Here is a 20,078-nt window from a genome sequence, read left to right on the forward strand (position 1 = left end):
TCCCCGTTTTCCCAGCACTTTAGGACCCCAAGTTGCTTCCTTCAGGAAGTACTCCCAGATTGACCCTGCCTACATCTCTGTTCATCTACTCTGTGCCACTCTGGCTCTCTCTGACTTGCTTTTTGTTACTCTCTGAGGGTGCTCTCTTGCCATCTCCTGTGTGGGCTTGCTGCCTTTGTAAACGTCCTGTGAGCTTGAAGAGGCTGGACTGGGGCTAACATGTCTGGTCATTTGTGTCACTTTCTTGTCACTGTGTCACTTTAGGAGCCAGGCACATAGAAGGCTCCCAGTACAGCCCAATGCCTAAAGAAGAGAGCATGGTAGTTCTGACATCCCTGGGATTCTTCACCAGGCACTGGCTTGGGTTCCAACGTCATTAAACCATTTAGTATCTAGCCTGTGTTTCTCGAATGTCCAGGGGCATTTAGGTGCAGGCTGGCTCCCATAGGTGTGGCATCCAGGGACAGTCTGGAGTGCACTTGTACTTGGCCTGTTGACCTCAGTAGCCACCTGAGTTTCAGCAAAACTATTTCCACTGCTGGACTCATTCCCAGGAAATGCCATGTACCCGGAGTTACCAGGCTTCCTGCCCGTCTTCATGGTGTGGGGAAAATAACCATTTCCTGGACAGTAAAGCTCTGGGTGTTCTCTGAGGAGGCTGGTGTCCAAAAAACCTCCACATCATCCACTTCATTGACATGATTTTGAAGTTAGAGACAGCATCCCCTCTTAGCACAACCCTTCCCTGGCCCCGCTGCTCCCTTTGCCTGGATTGTTCCCTACCCAACACAAGTTCTTGCCTGCCTGACCCGGCCCAAGGCCACTTCCTCTGGGAAGCCTCCTTCTCACTCTCAGAATTTGTTTTTTGTTCCTGTAGACCTTAATTTTTTCATCTTTTTGGACACTCAAAATTACATTGTATTCTAGCTATTTGTGTAAACACCCTTAACCTCCTCTACACTGTGAGCTCCTATGGAGGCAGGGTCTACTCAGTCCCGAGTGTATTTCCCCAGTAGATAGAAAGCTCTCTCTCAAGGGGGAGCTCTCTCATTTGAAAGAAGTCCAGAGGTGGCAGTGTCAGTCTGGTTTGATAGCTCTGCCTCTTAGACATCAAGGACTCAGTACTTTCCTGATTTCCAGCCCACCATCTTTAGCTCATGACTTGTATCCTCAAAGTGGCCTTTTCACAAGATGGCCACCAGAGCTCCAGCCATCAGATGTACATTCCAGGCAGCAAGATGAGGAAGTGTACCTTCCAGCTGAGACTGTGGGCCAGGTTGATTTGAGTGAAGAGAAAGGCTCTTAGTGGGGTTTCTGCAGAAATACGGGGCAAAGATAGGAGTATGCAAATAACAGTGACATCCTGAGTGAGAAGATGAAAACTGATGGGAAGGACTCCATAGAGACTTTGAAGATTTAAGAACAGCAGAAATACAATCCTGTGTTGCACAAAGACCTATAAACACTGAAGTTATGACACTTTGTAGATGGTGGAAAGGGCTAAAAATATAACTTCCCAGAGGGTTGAGATGGATTCCTGGATGAGAAAACTATCGAGAGTTATTAAGGGATGCTGGTTGTCAAGAAGATAACCATTCCTTCCTTCGGAGCCCGGGGCAGAGGCAGCCCCTAGGCTGAGAGTGGTCTTGCTGATGGTGATTGCAGCAAACTTCTGACTGCTGGTGGGTGTGACAGCGAGGAGAGGGAGGCTGCCAAAGGAGCCAGCTCTTTCCAGGTAAAGGTAGATCTCTGGGGCTGACTTGGGATCATGGAATGTGAGGGCTGGAAGGGAGCCTAGAGACCATTAGGGAATTCTTTCTTTTATAGATGAAGAAATTGGAGCCCAGAGGTCAAACGTGTTGCCTCAGCTCACCCAGCTGAGATAGGACTGGAACCAGGGCCAGAATTCAGGGCTTCAGGTTTCCAAGAATTGTGTGAAAACACTTCTAAAAATGGTGGAGGGGTGAATAGGCCCCATGGGACATAAAGGAGTGGTTAGGAGGAAGGGGTGAAGCCAACCTATGTCAGAGACCCACTCCCTGGTCAGCACCATCCATAAGGCATGGCTGTTTGTGCACCTTCCAGTGCCTTCCACTGCAGTTGAGGTTTGCCCCGGGCACTCGAGAAGGAGGACACCCCATTGCTGGACATTTTAATATCTCTTTCTTCTGCTTTTCTCCTTTACTCTCCCTCCTGAGTCCTATCCCCCCTCTTTCTGCCTCCATCATATTGAATCACCAGGGTGTGAAATATAATAAAGCATTGTACCGTTCAATCTGTCGGCTATTCCTTAAAGGTGTACTCCAGGTAAATATCCCCTTGGCCTGTGAAAAATGAGCTTACCTGCAACAAATGACTTTGATGAACCTCAGGAGCCGGCCCTCTATCATTCTTTTCCAATTGACTTCCCCAGCCAAGCATGGTTTCCCTGCACAAATTTGTCTTGCTGAAGGAAGAGTTTCTCTAATTCACTTTCCTCCCGATGCCCCAGCTTCCCTGCCTAGGCGTCCCGTTATCCTGCCTCCATTCTCAGAGATGTCTTTCTTCTGGAAGCCAGGGAACTCTTTGCACAGTCATCAAATGCTTCCCCAAGTTCATCGAAATGGGAATCCAAATTAACCAGTCCTTCCAGGAGCACTTACTGGATGTGGCAGACAGGATGCGGACTCAATCTGGATCTGTGAAGTGGGTGTCAGCCCATGCGTCACCGCTTCCTAGTTCTGTCACCTTGAAAACTGAATGTCTCAGTTTCCTTACCTATGAAAGTGTGGACAGGTAATAACACCTGATCTTCCTCCTTCACAGGGTTGTCTGAGTATCAAACCAATTTTTACATGTGCAAATTCTTTACAAATTGTAAATCGCTATACAAACATAAAGTTTACTATCATTATTGTGGATCTAAACTACTTAGACAATGAAAGAAATTTTGTTCATTTATTCAACAAATATTTACTGAGTGCCTGCTATGTTCAAAACATTGTCTGAGCCACTGAGGTAGTTTAGGGAATAAAAGGGACAAAATTCCTTTCATGGAGTTTAATTGTATTTCCTTACAATCTGGTTGTGATGACAAAACCAACATGCACAGGAACCAACTACAGGACAAAAGGTGTATTATATATTGGTGAACTAAATAATGTATCTTAAAATATAAGTTCCATTACCTGAGTACCTACTATGCTACTACGTGTAATTTTATTTAATTTTCAAAACAGCTATACAAGCTAAGTATTTTTACAACGGAGGACCCTGAGGCTTGCAGAGGGAAATAATTTGCCTGGTCATGAAGCAGAGCTGGGATAGAGGCTGGGACTTCAAGCTCCTCCACCATGCCTCTCAGCCTTGAGTCCCAGACTGAACTTGCTCTGTGAGTTCAGGGGTTGATGATGCTCCTGTGTCTGTGGCGGACTGAAGAAACTTCAAAGAAGTTGCCTCCCACTTGGCTTTGAAGGAGAGGAAGAGTGTGCATCAGCATGGCTGGCAGAGGAGGGCATTCCTGATAGTGGGGGAGTTGGGAGTGTGGGAGCCACGCAGGTAGCAGGGATGAGGTTGTTAGCCTGGCTGCACGGAAGGCCAGGATAGGAGAGTGAGGTTGGACAAAGCCGGATGATTGAGGGGCTCAGAGTGAAGGCTGGGGGAACATTCCTGTCCAGACAGGGAAGGTAGAAGACATATTGTTGTGGAAATAAGAAGTGGAACTCCCCCTGCCCAACAGTTTTATTTCATAGTTTTCTACATGTTTGAAAGCATAGTTAGCCTGTCACTAACTAGCTGAGTGATGCTGGGTAATTAACATCCTTCCTCTGGTTCTCAGTTTCCCCTTCTGTAAGAGGAAGGGGTTGGAAGAGAGGGATGCTGAGACTCCTTCTAGCTCTGATTCTTCTAGATCTTGATTCTCTGATTCCATAATGAACTCAAAAGCATGTAAATATGCAGATCACAACCATGTACCTGCGAGGGCTTTTTTGTGTCTCCGCTGTTGTAATTTTAGATAAGTGCCAAATGCCTCTTTATTCTCAAATATAAAAACATCGAGAAGATTAAGCCGCAGCCTGTCTCATAATAATCTGGACACCCAATTCCAGCTTTCTGATGAAGCCACCACTGTTATAAGAAAATTGGAAACTTTAATATTTGCAAAAACAAACAAATCATCCTCCCCCACCCCCCCATCTTGAATGAAGTGAATGTTTTTGACTTAGTATCTCTCTTCTCAGGTTCTTGATACATGGAGCTTTATTTTGGGACATCTGAGATTTCTGGAAACATGCTGTGGTTACAGTCCTCCTTGGGGTCTAGTCTCTTCTTTGAGGGTCAGAATCAGGTGATAGATCTGTGACCTCCATAAGATGTTCAGCCCCCAGAGTCAAACCTTAAAAAGAACTCACACAACATCAGATTAGTTACAAAACTAATTTGAGCCACCTTGATGGACCACTTTTGAAAAATGATGATTGATGATGGTGATCACGATGGTCAAACACTTTTAGTGCTAACTATGTGCCAGGCAGGGTCCTAAGCACTTTACTGGCATTAACTCGTTTAATCCTCCTGACAACCCTCTGAGGTGAGTGCTATTGTCACTCTCATTTTGCAGAGGAGGAAATGGAAGCCCAGAAAGTTAAGAAACTTGCTTGATGTCACGCGGCTAGTCAGAGATACAGTTGGAATCTGAACCTGGCAGCCTGGCTCCAGAGCCCTGTTTTATGATGTTCCACTGTCATGAAAGGATTCTGACTGCTGTTGTCCAGAACCATTTCCCACCGCTCACCCTCCTTCACCCTCTGAGGCTTTTCCTTCATTCTTCGAGCAGAACTACATCACACAACAAGCTGAATGACTTAGTCATTGGGGCACCTGACCGATAGACACCCCATTCCACCGTTCTTGTGCACGTACTAGTGTGGGTGCTAGGGAACGGAGATGAAGACAGGCTTCTTCCCCAGGGAATTCACATGCCAGTGGGAGAGTCAAGAGACAACAACAGCACAGTGTGCTGGGGGCACACTGGGCCCACGTGTGGAGTGACATCCTTTGCAGCAGGCAGTGCAGGACAGAGGACTCCTCCTATCCCTTCTTCCCTTCTCACCACCAGGTCTGCTCACCCATGGATTCCTCCAGCTTGTTGGGCTAAGTGCACTCTCTCTTGTTCCCCACTGTCAACCCTACTACCTTCTTCCCTCTTGTGCCCCAGGCACTTCTTCTTGGTGGCCTCTCCACTTCTCACCCTTCTGTGGTCGGTGGCCATTGCTGTCCTGTTCTACGCTCCGATGCTCGGTACCAGGGTGGTTCTGGCTGGAACCTGCTTTTAGCATCACCAGGTGGGTAAAACCATAAACCAGGAAATTTGAGCTGATGTGGGTATATTAGTCAGCGTTCTCCAGATAAACATAGCCAATAGGAGGTACATACATATAGAAAGAGACTTGTTATCAGGAATTGGCTCACGTGATTATTGAGGCTGTCAAGTCCCGAGATCTGCAGTCGGCAAGCTGGAGACCCGGGAGAGCTCATGGCTTAGTTCCAGTCTGAGTCTGAAGGCCTGAGAACCAGGGAAGCCGAAGGCATAGGTTCTAGTCTGAAAGCTGGCAGGCCTGAGGCCCAAGAAGAGCTGATGTTTCAATCTGAGTTCAAAGGCCAGAAGAAGAACAAGGTTCTACCTCAAGCAGTCAGGCAGGAGGAATTCCTTTTCACTCAGGTTTTTTTGTTCTATTCAGGTCTTCAATCGACTGGATGAGGCCCACCCACATTGGGGAGGACAATCTGCTTTACCGATTCAAATGCTAATCTCATGCAGAATAGTGTTTGAAAAAATGTTTGAGCACCCTGTGGCCCAGTCAAGCTGACACAAAATTAAGCATCACTGTCGGCATCTGAGCTGCGGGCAGTAGTGGATTGGATGGAGTCTTCAAGTGTTCTATGCCACTTCTGTAGGACTGGCTGATTCTGTGAAGGTAGAGGAGGCAGGAGAGCAGAGTGGTTAAGGCATGGGCTCTAGAGTTGGGACTGCCTGGCATTGTACCCAGTTTATGTACCCGGTTTATGATCTGGGACAAGTAACCTCTTTGTGTCTTAGTATCCTCATCCCCAAAGTGGGATTAATAATTGTAATTACCTTTTAAGATTATTATAAACATTAAATGAACTTATGCATATAAAGCATCTAGACCAGTGCCGAATAAATATGAACCACTATTATCCCGGGCTTCTGGACTGGGGTCCTGTGGGGGATCTGGCTGATCTGTGGGGCACTCAGTCCCTGGGTACCCCTCCCTTTCAGGGTTGCTTGAGCAATAGGCATTACTCATGACCACACGTGTGGCTTTCATGGTACAGTGGCAAGAAAATTAGGCAAGGGATTCAGGAGGCATATTCAAATTCCAGGAAAACTTCAGGACTCTCCCATAAAACTTATATCATTGGGGAGAGAAGCAGGGGATGGAGACTGCTGTGTGCCAGGGAGGGGGTAGTGGTCTCCCAAATGGGAAGGGAGATTAGATTTCTGGAATAAAATGGTAGTAAGCCACTATTGCCAGAGATCTAAAGCTGTGTCTTCCAGTCTGGCAGTGATGAATTTGATTCTCCCTCTGGTGGGCTCAGCTGCTTCTGAGTCATCTCTCTGGGAAGAGCAGTATTATTTATTGACCTGTAAACTCTCATCAGGAGTCACTTCCTAAGTAAGGCAGAGGACTGGGGCCAAATCCTTTCAAAGGAGAGTTGCTCAAAGGAGCTTATAAATCATCTATGCTGTCACCCCATTTCATAGATAAAGAAACTAAGACCAAGATGGGGAAAAGAGGGAAAAACTGATAATTGGCCACAATATGCCCAACAGCCTTCCAGGACTGACATTGTTAGCTGTTTTTACCAATGAAGAGCTAATGAGAGGAAGAGCATACCACAGTTGATGGCAGAGCTGGGGTTTGAACAGGTCTCTTGAATCCTTTATCCATTTTTCTTCCACTGCACCATGGGAGCCACGTGTGTAAGCTACATCAGAAAAAAATAAAAGGGGGCCCAGCCCAGTGGCATAGTGGTTCAGTTTGCACTCTCTGCTTTGGTGACCTGGGGTTCGTGGGTTTGAATCCTGGGCGTGGACCTACAGACCATGCATCAAGCCATGCTGTGGTGGCATGCCCCATGCAAAGTGGAGAAAGATGGGCACAGGTTAGCTCAGGGACAATCCTTCTCAAGCAAAAAGAGGAAGATTGGCAACAGATGTTAGATCAGGGCCAGTCTTCCTCACCAAAAGAAAAACAAAAGTAAACAAATAAACAATTAAACAAAAATAAATTAAAAAAAATAAAAGGGCTCAAAGCTTTAAGCTAAAAGGAGGACTCTCAGATGGTAGCGCTGATAGCATAGAGGAGCAGTTGTGGGGTGGAGAACTATTTTAAACCCCAGAAATCATCCCCTATTGGCCACTATCTCAGTGTATAAGTGAGGCTGACTTTGGGCCCTCTCTTCTCTTTCCTCTCTCTTCTTCTTTTTTCCCTGGAAGATACTGTCTGTAGCTTTTCTGGCAGATATTCAGTTTCACCCTCTTCTTCTCTGCTTAAAAAGCCTTCTTCTTTGAGAGTGATCAACGTGTGGATGATGGTGGAAGCTGTGGGAGTTGATAGGATAACTCATAAAAAGTGGATTGAGTGAGAAGAGAAGGGACTTGCTTCAGAATCTTGGGGAATAAGCTTCCATCTAAGGAGTAAACAGATGAGGAGGAGCTGATAGAGGAAGCTGAAAATAAGTGTTCTGAGAGGTAGATGGAGAACCAATGATGGAGAACCTAACAGTGTTAGGAGGCCAAGGAGACCAAAGTTTGGAGGGGGGTGGGGACTTGAATCATGATGAGGATTGAGTGGAATGAGGGTTGAGGGAAGACCTGGGGGTTTGGGTGTGCCATTTTCAATGCCAGTGAGAACAGTTTTATTCGTGGGGGAGACAGCACCCAGATGACAGAGTATTGAGATCTGATAGAAGCTGAGAAATTCCAGGCAGTGAGAAATTTCCCCTAAGAGGAAGGAGCAATTCAGGATGTTAGAATGATGGAAAAGGGTGCTGGGAAAGGTATTCCCCAATTAGGAGCCAGTTGAGCATGCTTTAGGGCCATAAACATAATGAAACCAGCTAACATTTGCTGCATGACACTCCTATTAAGTGTTTTGTAGAGAATATCTCATTTCATTCTAACGCCTGTATGAAGTAGGTGCTCTTATTATTCCAATTTTCAGACATAGAAATGGAGGCACAGAGAGAATAAGGAGCCTGCCCAGCAAGTAAGTAGAAGAGCAGGGATTCAAATCCATGCAGTCTTACTCTGCAGAAGGGGAATGAGCCACAGAGAGCCTGTGGATGATTGATCTAGCAATGGTCTGGAAGAGATGGGAAGGGATGGGATCAATAGTCCAGGTGGAGGGGTGCACCTTGGCAAAAAGTAAAAGAATACATCCTCATTTGAGACAGGAGGGAGGATGAAAGGATGGATGATAATGATGCAGAGAGCCTCTCAGGCAGAGGGAAGAAAGTCAAGGCAGTACATATTAAATGACCTTGATCTTCCCGGGAAAGTAGGTAGCACCCTATATGAGTAAAGCTGGTCTTCTTTCTCACCCATTTCCATTTTTTTTCCTTTCCTACCCAACCCCTCTTCTGGTTTTCACATGGAAGAGATAACCCAGGTTATGTTTTCAACCCGACATTTATTCGTGAATGAGGGATTAGGCTATTGTGAATAAACAGAGAAAGGGAAAATAAGTTGAAACAGATGGCCTGAGGAAGAATTCTGGGAGTTAATGAAGAACGTGGAAATGTGAAGGAATAGAAGAGGTAAGTACTGTTTTTATTTCATTTCAAGGACCACTAAGGGAGAATGCATATCTTGGTGGGGAAATATAATTTTGGAGTCCATGAGTTTGGGATCTGGAGTTAGGAGTGACTTTTATGGTGGATGGATTGGAAAGTAGATTTTCTTTTTAACTTAGGTTTTTTAAAAAAAATTAATTCTGCTAATAATAGAAACTTAGAAAGTACAGAAATATATGAAAAGGTCACAAAAATCACTTCACCTCAGAAAGTCTTTAGTACTATTTTGGATTTTTTCTTCTATTGTTTTCTCTATGCATTAAAAATTTTGTGATATCCCATCATATCATTCTTTTACTGTATAACTGTATTGTAGGCATTTTCACACATTATTAAAACTTCCGTTAAACATACTTTAAAAAATAGAGGATGGGCAATTAAAATTACTGGTAGTTAATTTAGTTACATGGTTCATAAAGTAGATATGCTTTTTAATTACTGGAGAGCAATCCTTCACATGGATTCACTGCATTTATTGATGTCTTCCCCTAGTGCTGGGCAGTAGATTGTTTCCAGTCATTTGCTTTGCTGTTAATACTCTGAGGAACATCTCCGTGCACAAACCTCTGTTTGCAGTTTGACTGTTTCCTTAGGATAGATTCTTAGAAGTAAAATAACTGGGATGAAGGGTATGGATTTTTTTTTTAAATTTTTTATTGATGTTTTAATAGTTTTTAACATTGTGAAATTTTGGGTTGTACATTTTTGTTTGTCCATCACCATATATATGTCTCCCTTCACCCCTGGTGCCCATCTCCACCCCCATTGCCCCTGGTAACCGCAATACAGTTTTCTCTGTCCATGTGTTTGTTTATATTCCACATATGAGTGAGATCATGCAGTGTTTGTGTTTCTATTTCTGGCTTACTTCACTTAACATAATACCCTCCAGGCCCATCCATGTTGTTGCAAATGGGACGATTTTGTCTTTTTTATGGCTGAGTAGTATTCCATTGTATATATATACCACATTTTCTTGATCCACTCGTCAGTCGAGGGACACTTAGGTTGCTTCCACTTCTTGGCTATAGTGAATAATACTGCAATGAACATAGGGGTGCATAAGCCTCTTTGGATTGTTGATTTCAGTTTCGTTGGATAGATTCCCAGTAGTGGGATGGCTGGATCATAGGGCATCTCTATTTTTAATTCTTTGAGGAATCTCCATACCGTTTTCCATAGAGGCTGCACCAGTTTTCATTCCCACCAGCTGTGTATGAGGGTTCCTGTTTCTCCACATCCTCTCCAACATTTGTTGTTTTTTGTCTTGGTAATTATAGCCGTAAGGGTATGAATATTTTAAAGATTGTTTCTGGAAGGTTTGCTTATATCCGTTTACACCCCATCCACAAGGGCGTGCAGAGAATGTCAGTCTCAGGAGGGTCTAAACTCTGGAAGGTTGGTGTTGAGATTTGGATTCTGAACCTGAAGCAAGATCTTGGAGCCAGTTGAGAGGCTGTTTGTTTGTTGCTCTGCTCTGGGTATGAGTGGCTCTCTACCAGGTGTTCTTGGCTCAAGGTAAGAGACCTGTGGTGAGTCTTGTCCCAGATGGAAGCCAGGGCTGTGTCTGAAAGTTCTGATCCACGGGGCAAGGGCAAAAGCAATCCTTGCCCCATAGAAATGTATCAGGATCACCTGATCTGCAGTGGCTCTTTCTTCCACAGTCATAAACCTTTTCAAAGTCTAATGAGTATGACAAAGTCTCTACCTGGACACGCACATGCACACACACACACACAGATGCACAGGCACATGTGCACTTTCTTCAGTTTCAAGGGATTCATTGATCCACAGAGGTCTCAAGGTTGATGGACACCAGATTAAGAACCTCTGCTTTAGATACCGTTAGCAGTTCTGGCCTTATTTGCGGATAGTTTAGCACTTTGGGGACCCCTTTCTGTACTAGAAATTTCAAGCCACATTCAGGATAACCATAATGGTCTGAGTCTGCCCTTTTCAGACAAAATCCCTGCATTGAAAGCTCCTTGATGTGTACTAGGGGGCGAAACTCTTTCTAATTCTCAGTACTGGGGGTAAGGCAAGGTGTCTGGACCACTTGACAAGTTGGGGGAGAGTGCACAGGAGAGAAAACACACACGTTCACACATGTATTTTCCCAGATACACATGTTCTCTTATACACGTATACTCACTCACACATATACATCACTCTCTCATACCTATACACACATATCCTTAGACACACCCACGTACACATACATTCACATATATATTCTCAGATACACATGTACTTTCCTCCCCGTCCTCCCGGCTGTGGGACCTAGTCTTCCACAGCCTCTGGCTCAGCCCTGGGACTTCTCTTTCCTCCTTCACTTGGTCTTGCCCTAGATCCCCCTCCCTTTCTCTTTTCCCCCCACTCAATGGTAAATATACCCTCCTGAGTTCGAATGAATGTAGAAGCACAGGAGGAAAGTGGTAGATAAATTTAACACACATCAAAGTTAATATATAATTTAAATATGTATAAAATTATTCCACGCATCGATTAGAAAATGGGCTGTTGACCGTTTCAAGGCAACAATCAATTTCAGAGTTCACGGGTCAGGTCAAGTTTCTTTCTAATGATCTACTAAAGCAGCAGCATTAGGGAGATAATGAACTCCATGGGCTTACAGACGTGATCTACAGCTGGGTGGCTGTGGGGCCGCCCAGCGACAGCCAGGGCCGGCTGCAGACCGAGTTCTCTTGTGGGCATGTGTAAAAGCTTGGCTGGGCAACAACCTGTGATGTAATCAAGGCAGTCTCTGGGATGACTTGCCTTTTTTTTTAAAGACCGCATGGTTGCTGATGCTCTTGGTTGTCAATGGGCAACTGTGGTGGAACCCCATGAATGTGGTTTGCAAGGATAGCATCCGCTTTTCTGGGAAGTGGAGATGGCTGGGCCAGCACTGTTAATCACCTGGCCTGACAGGGGCTGGGTAGCTTGGGGGAGGGTGAAGACTGGAGAGATGTGACCTCACTGCTGGTCTGTCCAGGGGCTCAGGCCACAGCTTGTTGACAAGCAGGAATTCCCTGTATCGCTGGGTGGTCTCACAGCTGGAGATGGAGGACCTTTTCCAGGGATATCCCTTTTTAAAACTGAGAGGGACTAAGGTTTGGGGAGAGGGAGGGTAGAGGAGGTGGAATGGGACAATTGGCCCAGAGACAATGGGAAGCAAAGATGTGGTGAGTAGCTAAGGCTGGTCCTACACAGCTTTCAGTCCTCTTCTGACCCCAAGGAGGGCATGGGAAACCAACCTGGCTCTTGGCTTTGAACCAGATCAGGAACCTGGATCTGCCTTCTGATTATTGCCAGCTCATGACCAAATGGCTGATGGACTCTGCAGGCAAGAGACACTAGATCCTAAAGCTTCCGTTTTTCATCTTGAGAGGAATTTGCTCTCAAAAGGCCTTGAGATGTTTTGATGTAATGAGATGCTCTGAAAATGTCTGCCTAACTCACTACATCTGAGTTGGTCCCTGTTATTATTTGAAGGGCAATTAAGAAGATGCTCCCACCCTCCGAAATAGCTCTCACTGTTCTTGATGAGGGCCTGTTCTTGATGCCTGAGATTCCACTATTTAGAGATACTTTCATTTTATTAAGCATCACATTCTCTTTCTTTTAAGATGTAAATCTACCCTGCAGGTCACTGGTTCACCAGTCCAGAGTAGGTGGTCAATTTGGTGATAAGTGGTTCTGAGAGTGGGGAAGAAATGCCAGAAGAGGAAATGGAGAAGTCACTGCCTGTCTTCTATGCCATGGTGTGGACAGTGGCTATTGTTCAACCTTGAGGGGCCCCTGAAGGTTTGCCCTGGCCATGAGCCACTGGCAAAGCTTCCCTGGGAACTAGTGAAGGAAGTGGGGAGGGGGAAGAAGGGAGGTGGGAGAGAGAAAGGAGAAGGAGAGGGAAGGAGGGGAGAGGTAGGAAGAGTGTTCCCCCAAGTTGTCTTGGCTACTTTCAAATCTCCATCATTTGCACATGCTGTTCCCTGGTCCTTCCTGCTGCCCCATTTCTGCCCTGTCTGTCTAGCAAACTCTTGGTCTTCCTTCTGATCTCCTCTCTGCTAGAGAAGTATTCCTGAGCATCCCTCTCTTCAGCAGTTAATGATCCCTTCTCTGCACCCCCTCTGGGCCGTGTATGTGGATGCACATGATCAGTGGATTTAGTGATCTATTTGTTTCACTCTCTTTTAAGGCAAGAACCTGTCTTTTGCACCTTGCTATCCCTGGTATGCTCAGTAAATGATATCCCCATGGTAGACGCTAAACAAATCCTTGTTGAACTAAACACAGGCAGAGCAGCCTGCTGCTGGGGCTCGTTCCATTCCATGGATGCCCAGCCAGGCCCACGGTGAGTAGATCACACCTAAGGAGGCCAGAATTGAGGAACATTCCTGAGAGAGAGTGAGGGCAGGAGCCAGGGATGTTTCTAGAGACCAGGCCCAGGCTAAATGACACGATATGCTCCCCATCCCTCGATAAGCATTTTCAAAAGGATGTAATGAGGCTATAAACACCAAAGCAAGTTTTGTTGGGGAAAAGAACACAGAAGGGCAACCCAAGTGTCGGGCAGAAGGAGGGGCCATCTCTCCTATTCTGTCCTGATGATGGCAGCAAGGGTGGTAGGGTTAAGTTGTCTAGAGATCTAGGAGACTCCCAGATTTCCCCCTCATTCCACTTGGCAAACCCCTTCCTGTGCCCTCCAACTCTCTGTCTTCTTGAGTTGCTGTCTTGCTTTTGGCCCAGGAGGCCTGAGAATTTCAGGCTCCTGCCCTTAGGGGCAGCTGTGACCCTGGAATGCATGCCTAGTTCAATCCCTACAAGTCAGACCCAAGCGTCTGGAGGAAGGAGACAAGAAAGCTTTCCATGATCCTGGAAACCAACATCCCAGGATGGCCATTTGGAAACAGTTGCTAATGAAGATGTGATGTCATGACACCATGGAGCCATTTATTATAAAAGTTCCACTGAGAATGGCACCTTTGCCTCAGTCTTCCTCCCACGCTCACCACCTGTCTGTTGACAGTGCCCCACATGCTTGGTTGCTGGGGGAGAGGTGCCATGTGCTAAATGATGATTATGGGCCCCACGCAGTGGTGGGAAAGTCACACACCAAGTGGTTCAGATCATTTTTGGTTGTCGTCGCAGGAGGTGTAAAGAACAACCTCACAAACAGGTTTGTAACAACCTTCCTCTTCACCTCATTAATCTCGCGAAGTGGAGGAAGGGAGAGAGCCGGGTGCACGCAGCAATGTGTGTACATTACTGAATTAACCAGGCATGTAATTAGCGCTCAGGTGCTCAGTAAAGGAAGAACTGCTCACCATTAGTCAAATTTAGCTTTAATGCCCTAAAGTTGGGGGATCTGTGGTGCCAGTCGGTGCAGGGAGCTGCCTCATCGCCCACGATCCCCAGCATCCCCTCCCTACCTCCCCTCTCTCATGCTAGTGGAATTTGATGTTTGGGGTATTTGTGGATGCTTATGGAAATTTATGTAACTGTTCCAAGTGCTGTAAATCACTTTCTGACAAGGAAAGTCCGTGATCCTGGTGCTTGGATATTAAGGAGCCTGCGGGAGCCAGTTGTGAGAGCAGTTGGCCTTCCCTTCTATCAGAATCTTACATGAATCAGATGGAGATGAATGCTGTTATTAATTATACGTTAATGCGGCCTTGGTTATAAAGCCATCTTTGTAGTCTGTGTGGGGACAGGTGACACCGGGTGATACCATGTTACCACAAAGTGCTTGTGCTGCAGAAAGAAATACATGAGGTCTAAGCTCACAAAGTAACCTTGGAGATTGTCGGGACTCACTCATTCATTTTGTAAATGGGGAAACTGAGACCCAGATCATGCAAATAATGGTAGAGTTAGGACTTCTGGCTTCTCAACACCACATGGCCTTCACTAGACTCCTTGATTAGGATCTGACTTCACCCCCTTCTGCATTCTGGTCTAGAAGAGCAAGTGTTCTGGAAGATTTCACTATGTCAATACACCCAGTGGGGGGGTCATCCTATGGAGGTGGGTGTGGTGGGAGAAGAGATACCTGCTTTCTCCTCTAAATAGAGACGTCTTGCTGTGTCCTTAGAGCTTAAAGGGGAGAATGTGAATGAGTAAAAGTAATGCATGATAATCAATGCTTCATGTCAAAAGAGCTTCTTATTCATGGGCTTGGGTAGTTGAACTGTTTAAGATGGAGCAGAGTGACTGTTCCATGCTGTTCAAATGATATCCCCTAAAAAGAAGACAGAGGACAGGTGGTGGAAGCAAAAAAAGATAGACTAGTCAGTTTTCTTTACTACTTCATCTCTTTTGGACAAAAGGTACCAGGTGACTTCAGAAGTTTGGTTTCTAAAGCTAGCTAAGCCATCATCTAAGGATGAGGTTCTGGCCTCAGTCTTTCTTTCCAGCCTAATCTCCCACAACTTCCTGGTAAATATCTTCCCCAACAGGCAAACCAATGAATCATCCCAGAGCATGGCTTGCCTTTTTTTTTTTTTTTTTGCTACCACTGTCCTGATCTATCCTCTCGTTTTTGGAATGTTCCTTACTAGCCCAGCCTAGTCCAGTTCAAATCTCTCCTCTGCCGTGAAGCCTTCTCCGACTAGTGCTTTTGTGGAAAGAACTCCAGGAACCTGGAGACTTCACCTTCCCAGGATATCAAATGGAGTTGACTTGATTGCCTTTGCTGCGAGGATTGCTAGCCAAGGAAAGGCCATGTGTGGGGAGGCAAGCATGAGGGAAGGGGTGGGATCAGAAGGGACGGGAAAGATGAGGCTTAGACTTGGTCCATGGCTCCAGGCCAGCACACAACTTTGCCAGCTTCAGACACTTGAACTTGAATTAGAACTATAGAAGTGTTGCCTTGAAAGGATGGTAGTTGGTGACAACAGGCTTATTCCTAGAATATAGATACTCTCATTCAGCTTTGTATTAATTTGTATATGTTTATATGTTCACTTCTAAGGGTTTTAATGCTCTTTTACATGAGTTTGGTTTATCTCCCTATTGAGATTATTCAGAGTTGGAGTTCTCTAAGCTTCATGGGTCTGGCCTAGCATGCTGGTGCTCAGATTTTTCTGGGCATTGACATGCATTCTGCATGTCTTGCTATTCCAACATCATCTCTTCTCTTCTTTCTTGCCCTGAGCTTAGGGCTGGAGGCAAGAGGTGATCAGGCAATATCAGTGATGTGAGATTACCTGATCCCATGCAAAAGAATGCCATGCAGGCTTCCATGTAGCCCACTGTATCTGCAGTTCTTTAGAAGTGTCCAGTTTTAGGGCAGTTTAATTTCACCATCTCCCAAGTCCCTGGTGTTTGAACCATATCAGAAAATTTCAGTGGGTTCTAAAATACCCCGAGTCTCCCCTTTCCACCAGTTATAACTGGCAGCTTCTATTCCATTTTGCTTTCATGTGAAACCATGACAACAGAGTGTCACACTACCTTAGGACAGGACATGTCTCTAAGCCTCTTGTCTCTGAGTGATGTGTGCCAAAAGTTTATTGTTTGGATACTCATTGACAGCCCTGGTTTCCCATTCTTGAATCTGCTCCTTTTGATCAAATATGCTCTTTAATTAAAAACATTCTCCAGACACCATGACGGCTGCTCATTCCCCATTCGGCAGCAGTGAAGCTGGAAGAGGAGCGGGAAGGTTGAGGCCCATAACTTAATTCCTGTTCATTAGCCCTGTCCTGCATTTGCCCTTTCCAATCTTGGCTTCTCTCCTAGTGAAACAAGCAGGATTAGCGTGTCATAAGAGAAGCTGGAGTCATAATTACACCCTGTGCGACAGGGCAGCAGAACCACCAAATAAATCCCTGGACAGTTATTAAAATCACCCAATGCATTACACAAATTAGAATAGGCTAGGACTTTTGGGGAGAAGGGAGGGGAGTGAAGACCCAGTATTTAAGTGTTCTTGTAAGCCATCTAAGATATTAATGTTGCAAAGCTCCTTATGAATATTTAAGAACATAAAATGGAGCTTCGCTGCAGTCCCACATCACCACAGAAGCCTATAATACAGTTGAGCTCACTTAAGAAGGCAGAGCCTGAGTCCCCAGCAGATTGAAGGCAGATGAAGCAGGACTGGTGCTTTTGCAGGCAAAATGCTCAGCACAGGCCCGTTTAATGATGTTGCATTATATCCTCATAGAAGAGGATTTAGTTAAAGACTCACAACTTTTATGGGTGGGACTCTCTAGGGATTATTAAGTCATTTCCCGCTCACCAATGATTTTAGAAGATTGACATGGTCCCTGACTGGGTTTTAATACAGAACCAACGAAGGCTTCATTCACCCATTCCATTCAGAGCCAGGTTGCACAGAACCCTCTTGGAAGTGGAGTCGTGGGACCTTTTGGCTTGCCAGGCAGTGATTACTCAGAGCTGCATTTGTGTCCCTTTTAAGCTGTTTCCTCGTGGGAGACAATTGGCTCCAGGTTCTTCTCAGAAATGAATGGAGTCCCCTGGAGAAAAGGGAAGCGCTGCTCTGCTGACAGAAGAGTCAGTTCTCAGACATGATGTTAGAGGGCGACTTTCCCAGGATCAGACCCTGTGCGTCCTTGTGCTGGGAGTGGAGGTGCAGGCCTGTCTCCTGTAGGTTGTTGGAGACACCAAGTCAGAGGGACTCGGGAGGGGTGTTGGGTAAGGACTCAGAGGTCATGGTTCTGGCTTCAGCTCAGCACATGGTCTTACTTTCTGTCTCGCTTTCCCCACCTGTCAAATGGGAATAATATTCTTGTAAAATCTGCCCATAAATGGAATAATGCATACAGGTACACTCAGGAAGAAGAGTACTATATCATATGTGATATTCTATAGGTTATGTAAATAGTATTATTACCTCATCTATTTTTTTCTTATATTTGCCAATGGTTCTGCTTTATCCCACTTCATTCTGCCTCCAGATAAAGGAAGAGAAGAAAATGATCCTATGCCTGCCCACTGACCACCCCCGCCCTTCCAGACTCCTGGCCGCCTCTTTTTAGTCAACTCTGAGCCTGAGCCCCTGTGACTTCATAGCAGCCCACAGTTGGGGCAGCATATGAGAAAGCAGAGCAAGTGTTGGCCTGTGTGGAGGGATCTGAGGACACCAAAGAGGCTCCTTTATTGCACAATAATGTTGGGGTGGGAGAGGAAAGGAGACTCCGTGCCTCCTAGAGCTTCAGGCCTCAGACAGAGGGAAAGGAACACAGCATAAGGGACAGACAGATGGCCTATACTGGTGCAGGCCAAGGTAAGCCTGGCCACGGAATATTCTGGACTGTCAGGTCATCTGCATAGTCCAGATGTAGGGCAGCACTTGTCCAGGCAGGTCCTGGAATTTCATACTCAAATGGTATCAACAGCACATAGAAGGCCAGGATTTAGCAGTATATTCATATTCTCAGAAGCTCACAACAGAAAAATTCCTTTACCTCACTATTTTTCAAATTTTGATAATGATAACTACTATTTATTGAGAAACCAAGCAACCACCTGAGAGAGAGGTATTATTCTCTCTACTTGACACACAGAGGTCAGGGAGGTCCAGGCTCTCCCCACCACCCTGCCTACTCGCTCTCTCTCCCTCTCTTTCCTTCTGTCTCTCATTCAGGTACATACACAAAGGTGTCATCTTCTCAAGGATTTTCTGCCTGGCCAGACTCTTTGACACCCACTGCCAGCCCTCATGGACACTTCCTGCAAGGCTTAACTACACAAGAATCTGTAAGCCATTAATTATAGCTTTATTAAATCTAAATAAATCAAGCCCTAAGAACATAGTCAGCTAACTTGAGTTCAGACCATATCTCCTCACTTATTAGCTGTGTGACCTTGCACAACTTATTTACCCTCTCAGAGCTTCAGCTTCCTCATGGAAAAATGTGGGAGAGGGACAAATAAGAGTAGCAGCCTCTTTGAGTTAATGTGAAGATTACATGAGATAATGCTTATGAAATGCTTAGTACATGACACAGATTGCATGTCTTCTAGGTGGTGGTTATCATCATCTCCATCATGGGTCTGAGATTCCTGTAGTAAAGATTTATTCCACTGAGAGCTTAAAACTCAGACACCTGAGTCTCTATGGAAAACAGTATGGAGATTGCTCAAAAAATTAAAAATAGAAATACCTTATGATCCAGCTATCCCACTACTGTGTATCTACCCAACGAACCTGAAATCAACAATCCAAAGAGGCTTATGCACCCCTATGTTCATTACAGCATTATTCACTATAGCCAAGACATGGAAGCAACCCAAGTGTCCCTCGACTGATAGCTGGATAAAGAAGATGGAATACTACTCAACCATAAAAAAAGACAAAATTGTCCCATTTGCAACAACATGGATGGACCTGGAGGGTATTACGTTAAGTGAAATAAGCCAGAAAGAGAAAGACAAACACTGCATGATTTCACTCATATGTGGAAGATACACCAACACACGGACAGATAGAACTGTTTGGTGGTTACCAGGGGCAAGGGGGTGGGGGATGGGCACAAAGGGTGAAGGGATGCATTTATATGGTGACTGACAAACAATAATGTACAACAAAAATTTCACAATAAAAACAAAGTTCAGACACCTGGAGGAAAAAAATCACATGTGAAGTGTTTATCTGCCAACAGTGTTGAAAGTCTAACATCATGAGGTGTGGATTGCACAACCTCCATGGTCTCTTTCAACTTTGAGACTTTCTACTAACTATCTTAGAGTGATCAGGACCTTGTAGGAAGAGGGCACAGAAGAGGTGCCTGGAGGCATAGCAGAGAGGAATGAAGAGGGGAAAGAAAGCCTGTTGCAAGGGGAGGATGATCTTTAGGACTGTGTTTCTTCAGGTTTCTGGGCTGGTCTGCTTCTTTGCATAATGGTCCCTTTGGATTGTCTTCATTAGCTGTTTGAGGCAAAGGTAAGCAAAGCTGACTTTTCCCTTGAATAATATGTGATTTGTAAGTACCATCAATCAACCTCTCAATGTTAATTATCATTAATATTTGTTAGGCACTGTGCTAAATACTTTGTCTTTTAATCCTCACTTGCAATAACTATCACCATCCTTATTTTGCAGTTGGAGAAACCAAGGTTCAAGGTCGCACAGATGGGAAGGGGTGGCACTGACTTTGAACCCAAACACTCTGAATCTAGGGCTGTGCTCTTAAACACCACTGCCTCCTTCACAACTGTTTGTGAGAATGTGATGCTTTCAGCCTGAC

Source organism: Ceratotherium simum, chromosome 14, assembly GCF_057802395.1.
Source record: "Ceratotherium simum simum isolate JZ-2026a chromosome 14, ASM5780239v1, whole genome shotgun sequence".
Classification (NCBI taxonomy): domain Eukaryota; kingdom Metazoa; phylum Chordata; class Mammalia; order Perissodactyla; family Rhinocerotidae; genus Ceratotherium; species Ceratotherium simum.